Genomic DNA, 13,103 nt, shown 5'->3' with positions numbered 1-13,103 from the left:
ACACAGGTTTTAACATAATAAATTTATCAGTATTAAAAAAAAATATGTCTTTCTCAAAAACTTGGTAAAATTAAAATTACAGATCATGTAATAGTAGAAGTGATATCTTTTAAAAATCTTGTTATCAAAAGTGATCATCTATTTACATGAGTTATGAGATTAAAAAGTTAATAGAAGTTCCCTCTCCATCTACCTTAGAGAGTTATCGGCTACTGAACAAATTAAAATTTTGTATATAACTCCTATTCAAAGTTAGTTAACTTACGTTATTGTTGGCTGGGGAGGTATTTGTAAAAGATATTGGAAAAATCTAATAGCTCAGAAATAGTTTCAGAAAAATATTTTTTTCTAAATGTAGTACATATCTCTCTGACGACTTTTATTCTAAAAGTAAGGTATTACGCAAGATTGTATATTACGTAATATAAAACTAATGGACATTTTCAGATCTTTTAAAGGTAGAACTAAAAACAGAATATTTTAAAAGTTAGATTAGTATTTAATAATTTCATTAATATGAAATCCCGAAATACAGCTAACAAAAAATAATTTTTAAACTAAACTTGTTTTACACGCATTAACCAGAGTCAGACTTATTACCCGGCTCTATAGCTTATTTTACCCAATTAGGACTTAATAGTTGACTGTAAAATTTTGCTTATATTTATATTGATGCTCCATAGCTTTAAAAACCTAACCAATATTCATCACACATTTATTCTCTTTATCTTCAGCTATTATATTTGAGTTGAATATTCCTTTCGGAAATAATACCACTGAAAATCAAACTCATCAGGGGTATTTGATTCATCCTAACTCCTCCTCAATAACCGATCGCTTTGAAATTAAATAGAAAGTTCAGCTTTGGGGAAATAACGACTTCGCAGTGGAAACTTCGATAGAGAGAAATAAGCGAAAGATATTTCCATAACGGGCAGGCTCCATAGCTAAGCGCTTCGCTTTTGAATATTTATGCAATCATCACTTCCTTTTTTTATATGTATACCTTAGAATATCTAAATTTATAGTTAGTTGTTTAAGATAATTTTTTTAATTTACAAACTTAGTAAGTTCCATTGTCTGTAATATTATTTATTTTAATATGACTAAAATAATGCGGATGGTGCATAGAATATTTTTATATATTTTGTAATAAATGAGCGAAATGATTACGTGAATTTTGATATATGTGAATCTTGGTTGCTAATTTGTCTTGTATAGATTCTTCTCAGAATAAAAAAGAATACCGAATTAACTTTGGACCTGAAAAAAAAACACCACATGGATATATTACGGACGTCCAAGCGACTTACTTGATGATTTACCTAATGCACAATTCAACTTTTTTTTCTATACATTTTAAAATTAACTTGTTTATCACTAACTGTACGATACTAACTTTTACGATGTACATTTCATTAGAACGGTAGAATCGGAAAATACAGCGCTAATTTCTACGGAAAATTCCATAGAACTATTTTGCAACTTTTGTGTTTTTTTACAAAAAGACTGGTAAAGAATCGCCATACACAATATCACCATAATATTATAAGAAGAGTACCGGCGAATCACATACTATAAACTATTTAGTATTAAATGGTAAATATCCCACATCCCATGTGTAACAGGCAAAAAGCTAGAATGTAACTTGGCCTCCAGCATCTAGTGTTCAATCGTATCAAATGCTTTACTAAAGTCAAGCAATGCTAGATATATTATACCTTTTTTGTCCTATTCAGTTTTTAAATCACTAAAAATGCTTAAGGGGCTTGTTATAGTACGATACGAATTTCGAAAGCCTGATTGGTAGTCAGGAATATTTTTTAAGGGATATACAAACTAAATTATTTTATTAAACTCAAGTATGATGACAAGAAATTTTGGATACAGGTATAAGTATTGCCATTCACTTGGAAAAAATATTCTATAATGCTATATATAATATAGTATAACTATTAATAATAATAATAATTAGAGGTTTTAAGCAAAAAGGAACGCAAAGTTTTAGATCTTTTATTAAAATTCCATCAGTAGCTATCTAGTTTGCCCATATGTTATTCATTTTTTGTAAAATTATTAATTTATACTAAGCTTCGTTTATTGCACTTATTTGAATTATGAAATCTATTTTTTCCACAAGACGTGGAATTCACAGTAATCATAGAATTTGATTACTATAAATTTTACTTGTTGAATTCCTTGCCTTTTTTTAAAAACATTTGTTTAAAAAAAGTATTTTTTCTCTATTAATCCCTGCTAAGTGTAATTCCTTAATTGTTTATAGTATGCTAAGTTAGTAGTAGTTTCTTGTTAAAACGACACCTCTTCTAATACAGCTATGCTTATACTGTTATAGTCCCTATATCAAACAACTTTATTGCCTACTCTATATTTTAGTAAATTTAACATGTACCAGATTATAATTTGTGATGATCTTAGGTATGCATGTTGATTTAAAGCCCTCGCATTGCAAACTACTACTGGTTACAATATTATCCATAAGAGATAAACTACTTGACTTAATAACTAAACTAAACTAACTTGACTAAATGTACCATTTATTATTTGACGGAGATCAAAAATGTCTAGTAATTCTCAGTAAATTTATATTTACACCTATAAAAATAATAGTGTCATAGCAGGAAATTAAAAAACTTAAGACGTCTTTAAATTACGAGACAGTTTTGTCATTAACCATAACCATTTATTTTACTCTCGACACGTATTTCGCCAACGATGTTAGCATTTTCGGGAGAAGATTAAAACTAAAGGGTAGAACTGTCTCGTAATTTGAGTATCACACCATAGGACTAAAGACGTCAACAAATTCAAGAAACACATTTATAGAATTTTATAGGCATTATATTTTTTTGTTAATATCACTAGAACTAGATTAAATAAATACTTCGCGCTATTTTTGTTATTACCCCCTGCAACAGAACACCGATACCAAAATAAAAATAACTGTAAAAAATCTCGAAACTGAGAACAAAATTCTTAAAAAGCGTATTGAGCAATTGGAATATGAGTCACGATCAAATAATCTAATACTATTTGGCATACAGGAAACCATTAACGAAAATCTAAAATCTGTGGTTAGTGACTTCTTATCCTCCCTACTTCAAGTTAGTATTGGCTCTCAAGATATCGATGAGGCATATCGCATTGGACAGAAGGCAAGTGGTAAGATCAGACCAATTTTAATTAAATTTCTAGCCAGCCATGTTGCCCGTGATGCACGGAAAAATGCTTATAAATTAAAAGATACTCAATACGCCCTCTCGGAAGACTTGCCTAACGAACTCTTTCAACTGAAAAAGAAATTACTTTTCTATAAAAAATCAGTTTGTTTTTTCTTGTGTGTTTGTTCTTGTTCTATATGTGCCACCTTCAGTAACAGACGATGATTTTGAACTTTTTTTTGAAACATTGTTACAAATTGATATATGTGACCAGTTCCTTATTGTGGGTGATTTTAATGTACCTAGGTATATTAATGATGTGTGCGATAGAAAATCCGTTGCTGTTAATGCTTTTTTGCAATATTTTGAACTTAAAAAATGTAATAATGTTCTAAACCAACCAAATAGGTTATTGGATTTAGTTTGTTGCAACTTTGAATGCCAAGTCGCAAGGGATAATTTACCTTTAATAGCTGAGGACGTATACCATCCAGCTCTGGTCATTAATGATATGAGTTTGTGTAAAGCTAATGTAGCATTTAAGGAACGTACTAATCAGAAATCATTTAACTTTAAAAAAGCAAATTTTCCTACTCTTTATAATGATATACTTAACACCAATTGGAATTTTCTAAATAATATTGGTGATGTTCATCTAGCAATAAAAGAATATAACGACACACTCTTTAAAATTTTTGATAAACACGTTCCCCTACGCGTAATTTACAAACACCAATATCCATGTTGGTATACTAGCGAAATTATTAAAAATATTAAATATAAAGCTAAGATGCACAAAAAATTTAAGTTGACGAATATATTGTTTTACAGAGAGGAATTTTGTAGGATCAGAACGGTAGTGAAAATGCAACTAAAAACAGCCTATAAGTTCACCCTTATACGTAATGTCAGACAATTCAAACAAAATAACGCCATTCTGTGATCTATTTGTTTGTTCACGTAATAATTTAATTAAAGTTTTTACAGAGTTGTTTACTACTTCTTAATGAACTTATATTCGCGACTTGGTATTCTAAAGTTTACGTATCGCATTTGTTATGGTACTCTATTTAGTATGCTTAGCTGATTTATATTTCGGGTTGAAATGATATTTTTGTTTTGTTTTTCTCTTTCCTCTCTCTCTAAAATTCTTTTTTTTTCTTTTTTTCTCTTAAAATAATTTTTTAGGTACTTATAAGCTATTTAGACTTAGTTTATCTTTATATTTTGAACATTTATAATGACATATATATAGGTATGTAATTTATATTGCCCATTAAATGGATATACTGTTGGGCTGTACTACTTTAAATAAATAAATAAAATAAATAAATAACTATATCAATAAGAGCGTCGAAATGTCGTGGTTATTTACTGCATATTTTGACGTTTATGTCAAAATAAATTTAATTTTCGAAATGTATTTTTTTTCTTAATTAGGAATAACACCTGGATAATTAAAAAATAAATAAAATGTATGCAGAAAGCAAAATTGCAAGATCATTCATCAAAAAATCAATACCTGGAGTGCAAGTTCTAAGAAGCATTTGAAAAGTAATTCTAATATATTGTTTTTTTTTATTAATAATACATTTAAGGATCTTATTAGCTTGTCGACATCCAAAGTAAGTCAGCGGTGCTCCCCTTTAACAAGTGTCGATAATCATTCGATAAGTTTAAAGTAAGTAACCATGACTTACATTTTCTAAATAGTTATTCTTTGGCGACTGAATATTCCGACTCTGAGAAAATTTTGGCAACATAGTTCCGAAAGTACCGTTAGACCGAGAGTAAATGACAATTTTTTTTATTTTAATGATGATATACCGTATATTATAACATTTTTAGTTTCTACGTAATACTTGATGATTGCCTGATACATACAAGGGTGGTTCCAGAAGTACCCGGCCTGACCTAAAAATGTCGGTAGTAGTTTGAAAAATATCAGTGTATTAGAAAGTATACAATCTATAAAGCATATGTTTCAAGTTTGAAGACGCTACGTTGTTTAGTATTTGTTTGGCAGCCATCAATAGTGAATGTTTTCAGTGAATTTGTGAAAGTGGAGAAAATTGGTCATCGTTATGTGATACAATACTTTTATTTGAAAGGCCTCAGCCCAACCAATATAAAAGCTGAACTGGATTCTACTTTGGGTGAGTCTGCTCCTTTGTTAACAACAGTAAGATATTGGGTAGCAGAGTTTAAACGAGGCCGTACGAGCTACCAAGACGAGCATCGCAGTGGTTGACCAAATGAGCTGACGACTCCAGAAATTTTAAAGAAAATTCACAAAGTGGTACTGGATGATCGCCGACTGAAAGTTCGCGGACATAATAGGCATTTCAAAAAGTGCGGTACATCGCATATTAACTGAAAATTTTGACATGAGAAAGCTGTGTGCAAGATGGAAGCCGCGTTTGCTCACACTCGAGCAAAAACAGTGTCGTGAAGATGTTTCAATTGAGTGTTTAGCGAAATTTAATAGCAACAAAGCAGAATGTTTGCGTCGTTTTATAACCATGGATGAAACATGGGTCCATCACTTCACACCTGAGACAAAAGAACAATCAAAACAACGGACTCAAAAGGGAGAACCGGCTTCAAAGAAGGCGAAAATCGTTTCATCTACAGGCAAGGTCATGGCGTCGGTTTTTTGGGATGCGCGAGGGATAATTTTCATTGACTATCTTGAAAAAGGTAAAACTATCAACGGCGAGTATTATGCGAATTTATTGCAACGTTTGAGCGAAGAAATCAAGCAAAAACGGCCGCATTTAGTTAAGAAGAAAGGGTTGTTTTATCAAGACAATGCACCAGCTCACAAATCCGTTAAATGCAATGGCCAAAATTAACCATTTAAAGTTTTAATTGCTACTTCATGCACCCTATTCGCCAGATTTAGCCCCCTCAGATTATTTTCTGTTTCCAAACTTTAAAAACTGGCTCAGTGGTCAAGATTTTCCAACGATAAAGAAGTGATGTCTGCAGTTAATGGCTATTTCGAGGCGCAAGATAGTTCTTATTATAAAAAGGGTATCGAACTTATAAAACATCGCTGGGAAAAGTGTATAGAGCTGAAAGGAGATTATGTTGAAAAATAAATAAATTTTTTTCCAAAATTTTCGTGTTTTCTTTCTTGGGTCGGGTAGTTCTGGGACCACCCTCGTATATCATATCGCCTTTTTCCAGATTTTAAAAAATTAAGAAGTCGAGTAAAATACATTTTTCTTTATGTCTGTTACATATCTAATATTAATAATTAGCAATAAATTTTATTTAATGAAGGATTTAGTAATAAAAATACGGCTGATGATACGTCAAATATTGGCTCCTTCTTATAGATTTACTCGTGTATCCTGCAACGGAACGTACGAGAGCTCTTAAAAAATGTTAGTCATCTATTCTTCATCTACCTCACTATGTTACCAATGTTTTACTAATTATAATACCGTATAAATATATAAAAAAATCGAATATACATAAATGTATGTATAAATATATATATATATATATATATATATATATATATATATATATATATATATATATATATATATATATATATATATATATAAATATATATGTATACAGTGTGGCGACTTTAACTGGAATAAATTCAGTAATCAAATTTTATCTCGCAAAATTCCTGAGACCCGTCGATTTTTGTTTATTTTTTTTCACATTTCAAGATAGTTTTTGTATTTTTTCACCTACAGGGGGGGTCCAATTTAACCCAAACTTTTTTTTTTCAAATGGAAAACCACTTTTTTTAAATTCTCATTGAAAAGAGCCCTTTTTCCTGATTAAATTGCCCTATTTACTTTTGTGATTATCTAAAGGAGAAATACGAAAAAAAAAACCATATATAACCAAATATTAAAAGTCTCGAAATATTTTGTGGCGGTAAATTTTTGGCGTGTTTGTTTATTTTATTGGTATCGAGACATTTCTTGATATTGTTGTAGTATCACTGTTGAAGTGAATTTCAACCAGTTGTTAAATAAGTTAACTTATATTGAAAAAATGCCTTATTTATCCGAATCCCACAAGATTGAAAGCTTAATGATGATTGGTTATGAAGACAGAAGTCGTACTCAGCTAGAGGTTGTCCACTTAGACAGGCAGAAATATCCAGATTTGCCACCTATTAACCAAGGTACGGTTAGTAAAATCGAAAGCAGATTTCGAGAAGTTGGGCACGTGAGGGATGTTTCAAGACAAAGGTCTTCTAAAATCGATGAAAACACCCAATTAAATGTATTGTTAGCGATGGAAGAAAATCCGGTAACTCCAGCCAGAAGAGTAGCTCGCGAAAACTCTATTCATCATAAATCTGTGCTAAAAATTTTAAAAGGTGCAAACAAACGACCTTATAAAATGCAACCCGTTTAAGAGTTATTGGAAGACGATCCAGATCGCAGATTTCAGTTCTGTGAATTAATGATGAACGCCATTGACGAAAATCGCATTTCTTCGGAGTGCATCCTTTTTTCTGATGAGGCTACATTCACCCTAAATGGCCATGTTAATAAACAGAACTGTCGCTACTGGTCTGACGAGAACCCACACTGGGTAAGGGAAACTAATACATAATATCTCCAGAAAAATAATGTTTGGGCTGGCATAATTGGCAGGCAAGTTATAGGGCCCATATTCTTCAATGATACTTTAACTGGGGAAAGATATCTAGAATTTCTTGAACATGAACTAGTTTCAGTCTTACGTGCCTTATATCCGAGTCAGTTCGATCTAGATTTGTATGATGAAAGAATCTGGATGCAACAAGATGGTGCTCCCCCACATTATGCCCGTAATGTACGCCAATATTTAGATGACAATTTTCCAAACAGATGGATTGGTAGAAGGGGTGCAATCGAGTGGCCGGCACGTTCTCGCGATCTCACCCCACTTGATTTTTTCTGTGGGGACATTTGAAAAGTCAAATTTATATGAGCAAACCAGGAAACCTAGACGAACTCAAAGAACGTATTAGGCAAGAAATCCGACAAATATCTCCAGAAGTGTTAGAAAATGTCAGAAACGAATTTTATTATCGTCTTGGGCTTTGCCAACAAGTAAATGGTGCTCATTTTGAGCATCTTATACATTAAACGCAACTTTTAATAATTTAATGGTTTTTTTTTTTCGTATTTCTCCTTTAGATAATCACAAAAGTAAATAGGGCAATTTAATCAAGAAAAAGGGCTCTTTTATATGAGAGTTTAAAAAAAATGGCTTTCCATTTGAAAAAAAAAGTTGGGGTTAATTTGGACCTCCCCTGTAGGTGAAAAAATACAAAAACTATCTTAAAATGTGAAAAAAAAAAACAAAAATTGACGGGTCTCAGGAATTTTGCGAGATAAATTTTGATTAGTTTTAACTGAATTTATTCCAATTAAAGTCACCACACTGTATATATAATATGTATAAATTAGATTAATCATTAATTTATTATTTACAGGTACAAATAACCCGAGGGTAATCGGATTATAGATATCGGATATTTTTCAGCTGAATTAGTACGAGCAAGCATTCACAAGTCACTTTAGTTTGCTTAACTACTGTATTTTAGCAAACCTAAAAATAATTGGCTTGGAATCTGAATTAACATTTCAGTTTTAATTATGGAAATAATTATGGAACGTTATTACTGAATTAACATTTCAGTAATAACGTTCCATGTACGTTTTTGCGGAAATTTCATACGATCAATAGCATAATTATGGAGATATTGAAAAAGCATCCTTTAAGGAAATGGAATAAGCCACAAAAGAAGAGAGTGATATTGCTAAATTAGAAAATAGAGTGGGTCATGAAGGTATTCCTGAAATAATGGTAGTCTGTGATGCGAGTTGGACTAAAAAACGTATATGTGTATTTATTTGTTTCGCGACTCGAGCTGTTCACATAGAGTTGATAACAAATTTGACAACTGACAGTTTTCTAAGCGCTTTAAAACGATTTTGTTTTAGACGCGGTAAACCAAGTGATAACTATTCCGATAATGTCACAAATTTTGTAGGAGCTCACAATGATTTTATAGAATTGTACAATCTCCTTAATAATGAAAGTCATAATAATGTTATTACTTTTTTTTTTGGCACAAGATAAAATAAAGTGGCATTTCATACCGGCGCGTTCGCCTCACGTTCGAGGCTTATTGCAACCTTTTGAAAATGAATTAAATTTCACATAAAAAGAGTTTTAAGAAACGCATCTTTACGTTTCGATAAAATGTACACATTGCTCGTGCAGATCGAGGCGTGCTTAAACTCGCGCCCTCTTATGCCAATATCTAACGACATTAACGACTACCTTCCTTTGACACGTTCCCACATCCTCATAAGCGATTCACTAACCAGTTTTCCCGAAACAGAAGTACGAGATGTGCCAATTTCACGGTTATCTGGATACCAGCGCTTGCAGCAGTTACACCAGCAAATTTGGAAGCAATGGTCAAGAGGTTATTTGGGAAGTCTACAAGTCCGATCAAAGTGGAAAAAGGATATTGAAAATAGATTTAGCCAAAGGTACTATTCTAAAAGCGTCGATGAGTAAAATTTGCATACTGCCACTAGAAGACAATTAGTGGACAAAGAACGTTCGCGATTGTGAGACTTATATAAACTTTTTTGTATTTGTGTATATATAAACTATTGGTTTATTATAATATCCTTTGAAAAGCTGGAGACTTTTTAACCCGAACAGCATGTTTGGACTTTAAAAATAATAATTTATAAGAACGTGGCAACGTGCGCGCGACGGTGAGACGAGGTGGGAGCGAGTCGTGAAATGAAGATGACGCCATTAACGCAAGAGTAACGAAGAAAATTAGGGTATCGACAGGATTCGTTGGTATAAGAAAACACGTAGAATTTATCTTACTTTGTAAAATCTCAAATTAAATAAGTTATAAATTATACAGTCCAATTTCATTTAAATTGATGGTCCTTCGGCACACAATCCACGCAACAGCTGGTCTTGTTTTTAAAGCGGGTCAAGCTAGTGGCGACTATCATGGCCAAATGAATAAAGCCAAGAAGAAAAATTGTTGCCGATTATTCCTCAAAATTCGGTAATCATACTTGACAATGCACCCTAGCACTTAATTCAAGAAAACAAAGTTCCAACCAAATCATCTGTTAAAAAGGACATGACAGAATAGCTAACCAAGAATGGTAATTTTTAAATTCCATAATTACTATATTTTGTATAAGTGCTGAAATCAATTAGGACTTTTTTTGTAAATTAATTATTATTTACATTTTAAGGAATTGAACACGACCCAGCTGCACGAGAATGGGAATTATTTGAAATAATTCAACGAAACTGCCCCAGTGATGAAAAAAACTATATTGTGGACCGAATAGTTCGGACTCATAGCCGTGTTCCTCTTCGCACACCTCTATACATGTGCGATTTAAATCTGATCGAATTGGACCTTTATCCCTGTTAAGAATGTTTTTCGTATTTTTGAATATTGCTAAACTTTCGTACGCATCTAATTTTCTATTGTTATCAACTGGTTTAAGTAATTTTAAGTTGTCTATCCCTACAAAGTGACCACTATTTAAAATATGTTCAGCTACACTTGACTTTTCAACTCTTCCATATTTCACATAAGCTACATGTTCTTCAAATCTGACGTTAATTGATCTTCTGGTTTGTCCTATGTACTTTTTATCACAATTGTTGCAATTAATCTCATAGATTTCAGACTTTTTATTGGTCTTTATTTTATCTTTAGGGTTTCCTAGATTTAGACCTTTTTAGTCAGCAAAACAACATTAGGGCTAGTCTAGGTTTTGCAGTATATGGCCTTTTTTCTCAGATCAGAACAGATTTTAAAAATTTACACTTGTCGCTCTTTGTTTTATCGATACTAATAGTTGTTTTTATTATTTTAGCAACACTTGAGTATAGGTCGTTCTATGTTTTGTTAATTTGATGTATTTTTTTACTGTTTTCATTGACACCTGTGACCATTTTTTCGAAGTTTAAAAATTATTTCTTTATTGAATTTATCACATCTGTGTCCTCAGATAAATCAGTAGATACCCATTTAGCTTTACTTTTAGAGTTTAGGTATTTTTTAAAGCCTTTTAGTTGGCTGTCAAATTTTACCGGCATTTCTTCTAATGTTTGTTACATTATCATCTTCACTTTGGGATATGACCATCATTAAAAATAATAAAAAGACATTTGTACTATGGTTTAATACAGTTTTCAGGCACTATTCACTGTTCACTGTTCACTAATTTACTCCCAATTATTTGATAAAAACTAAGTTAACACTTTTCTAGCGAGAACTAAACTTAGCCCGCTTAGGAATATGTACTTTCAACTTCGAAAGACTGTATGTAAATTGATAAAATTACTAACAATTTAAAATAAGACAATTTACCTTATTGTACTTTTCGGTGGCGTTATAAATAGGCTACTACCGCTCTCAGTTCCATCAAGACTAGACAAAAAAATAGAGCATAAAAAAAAGCTAATATTCAAAAACCTAAGCCTGGTTGAGTCAGGCGCGATAAGAATGGGCAAATTATAGACAGGTATAATTAGCGTTTTACCAGTACCACGACATACAATTTACCTGAAGCCGGTAAAATCAGAGAAAAACAAAAACTAAAATACGATTATTTCAATAAATTAACCATCCGTTTTATAATTAATGTTTAAGATTAAAGAGACGTAACACTAAGAAACGACGTACAGACATGCTAATTAGTTTGCAGCGTCATCTTACGCTTCTGCATCATACCCACAGCTCGTAACTGTGTTTTATAATTTGCATACTGCCCTTGCATATTAATTATATTGCATGCACAATTAAAATAATTTTTCACTACTCTAGCACCAAAAATTGCACCAAATACATTTTTCAATTTAATAAATTTGCCTTGAAGAATTTAAACTATTTATTTAACATCAACAAGAATAACACATTTTTTCGTCTAAAATTAAAACGGCTTCTTTTCCTTGTCCTTCCTTCTTTCCTTGTTTTCATATGTGTAGTGCTGGGATATCAGTCATTCCTCTTTCAACTTAGTGTCTCGGAATAATGAGTGCAGTATAGTGAGTGAACTTTCCATACTAGATCTAGGATAATACCTATGGCGTTTTGAAAGCATTGTTTTATTTATAGGGTTGTTTTTGTGAGATCTCTAAGTAATTACGTTAAATGTGGTATTGCGTATGTATAAATGGCTTTTATTACATTTTTGGAGCTGGGTTAAAATTTATTCAGTAGTGTAGCTAGAGTTGTATTTAACTATAAACTAATTTACATTGCTAACTTTATCAAGTCATAAATAATCACAAAATAAATATTAACATTATTTTGCATCAAGTTATGATGCAGCTACTATTTCAAAAAATAGCGCAACTTTGTAAGACGTCTACTCTTCAAAAAATGTGTATAATATAATATATAAAACAATATATATATTATCCATAATACATATGTTTAAAATACTAATATTATTGCTTAAATAGCTCTTTTAAACGAGACCTAGGTTATTTGATTTTCGTTTGATTAAAACCAATAAAACCGACTCGATTCCAAACGAATAACATTTAAATAAAAGCAGATCTAACCTACCTCAACCGCTTACAAACAAAAGAAATATGAAATTTCTGAAAAATCCAATTTTCTTATTTTCCATAGAAATTGCATCTTCATTGCGAATCACCATACGACCTTTCTATGAATTTGAAAATAATATTTAACAATTTCTCATCGCTTCTTTCGTTATATAATTTTTTTCCGCAGGCCATAGGGTCATAGTTCTCTAGACCTCAGAAGAAAAACGTTCTTAGTGGAATAACCGTTATATAGATTAGAAATATTTATTCCACTAAAAAAAAGAAAATTTTACAGTCAGATCCACTTATATTAAATTGGAAACCTTT

The sequence above is a fragment of the Anthonomus grandis genome, chromosome 3 (genome assembly GCF_022605725.1).
Source record: "Anthonomus grandis grandis chromosome 3, icAntGran1.3, whole genome shotgun sequence".
Lineage (NCBI taxonomy): Eukaryota > Metazoa > Arthropoda > Insecta > Coleoptera > Curculionidae > Anthonomus > Anthonomus grandis.
Note: the sequence above shows the minus strand (reverse complement) of the source record.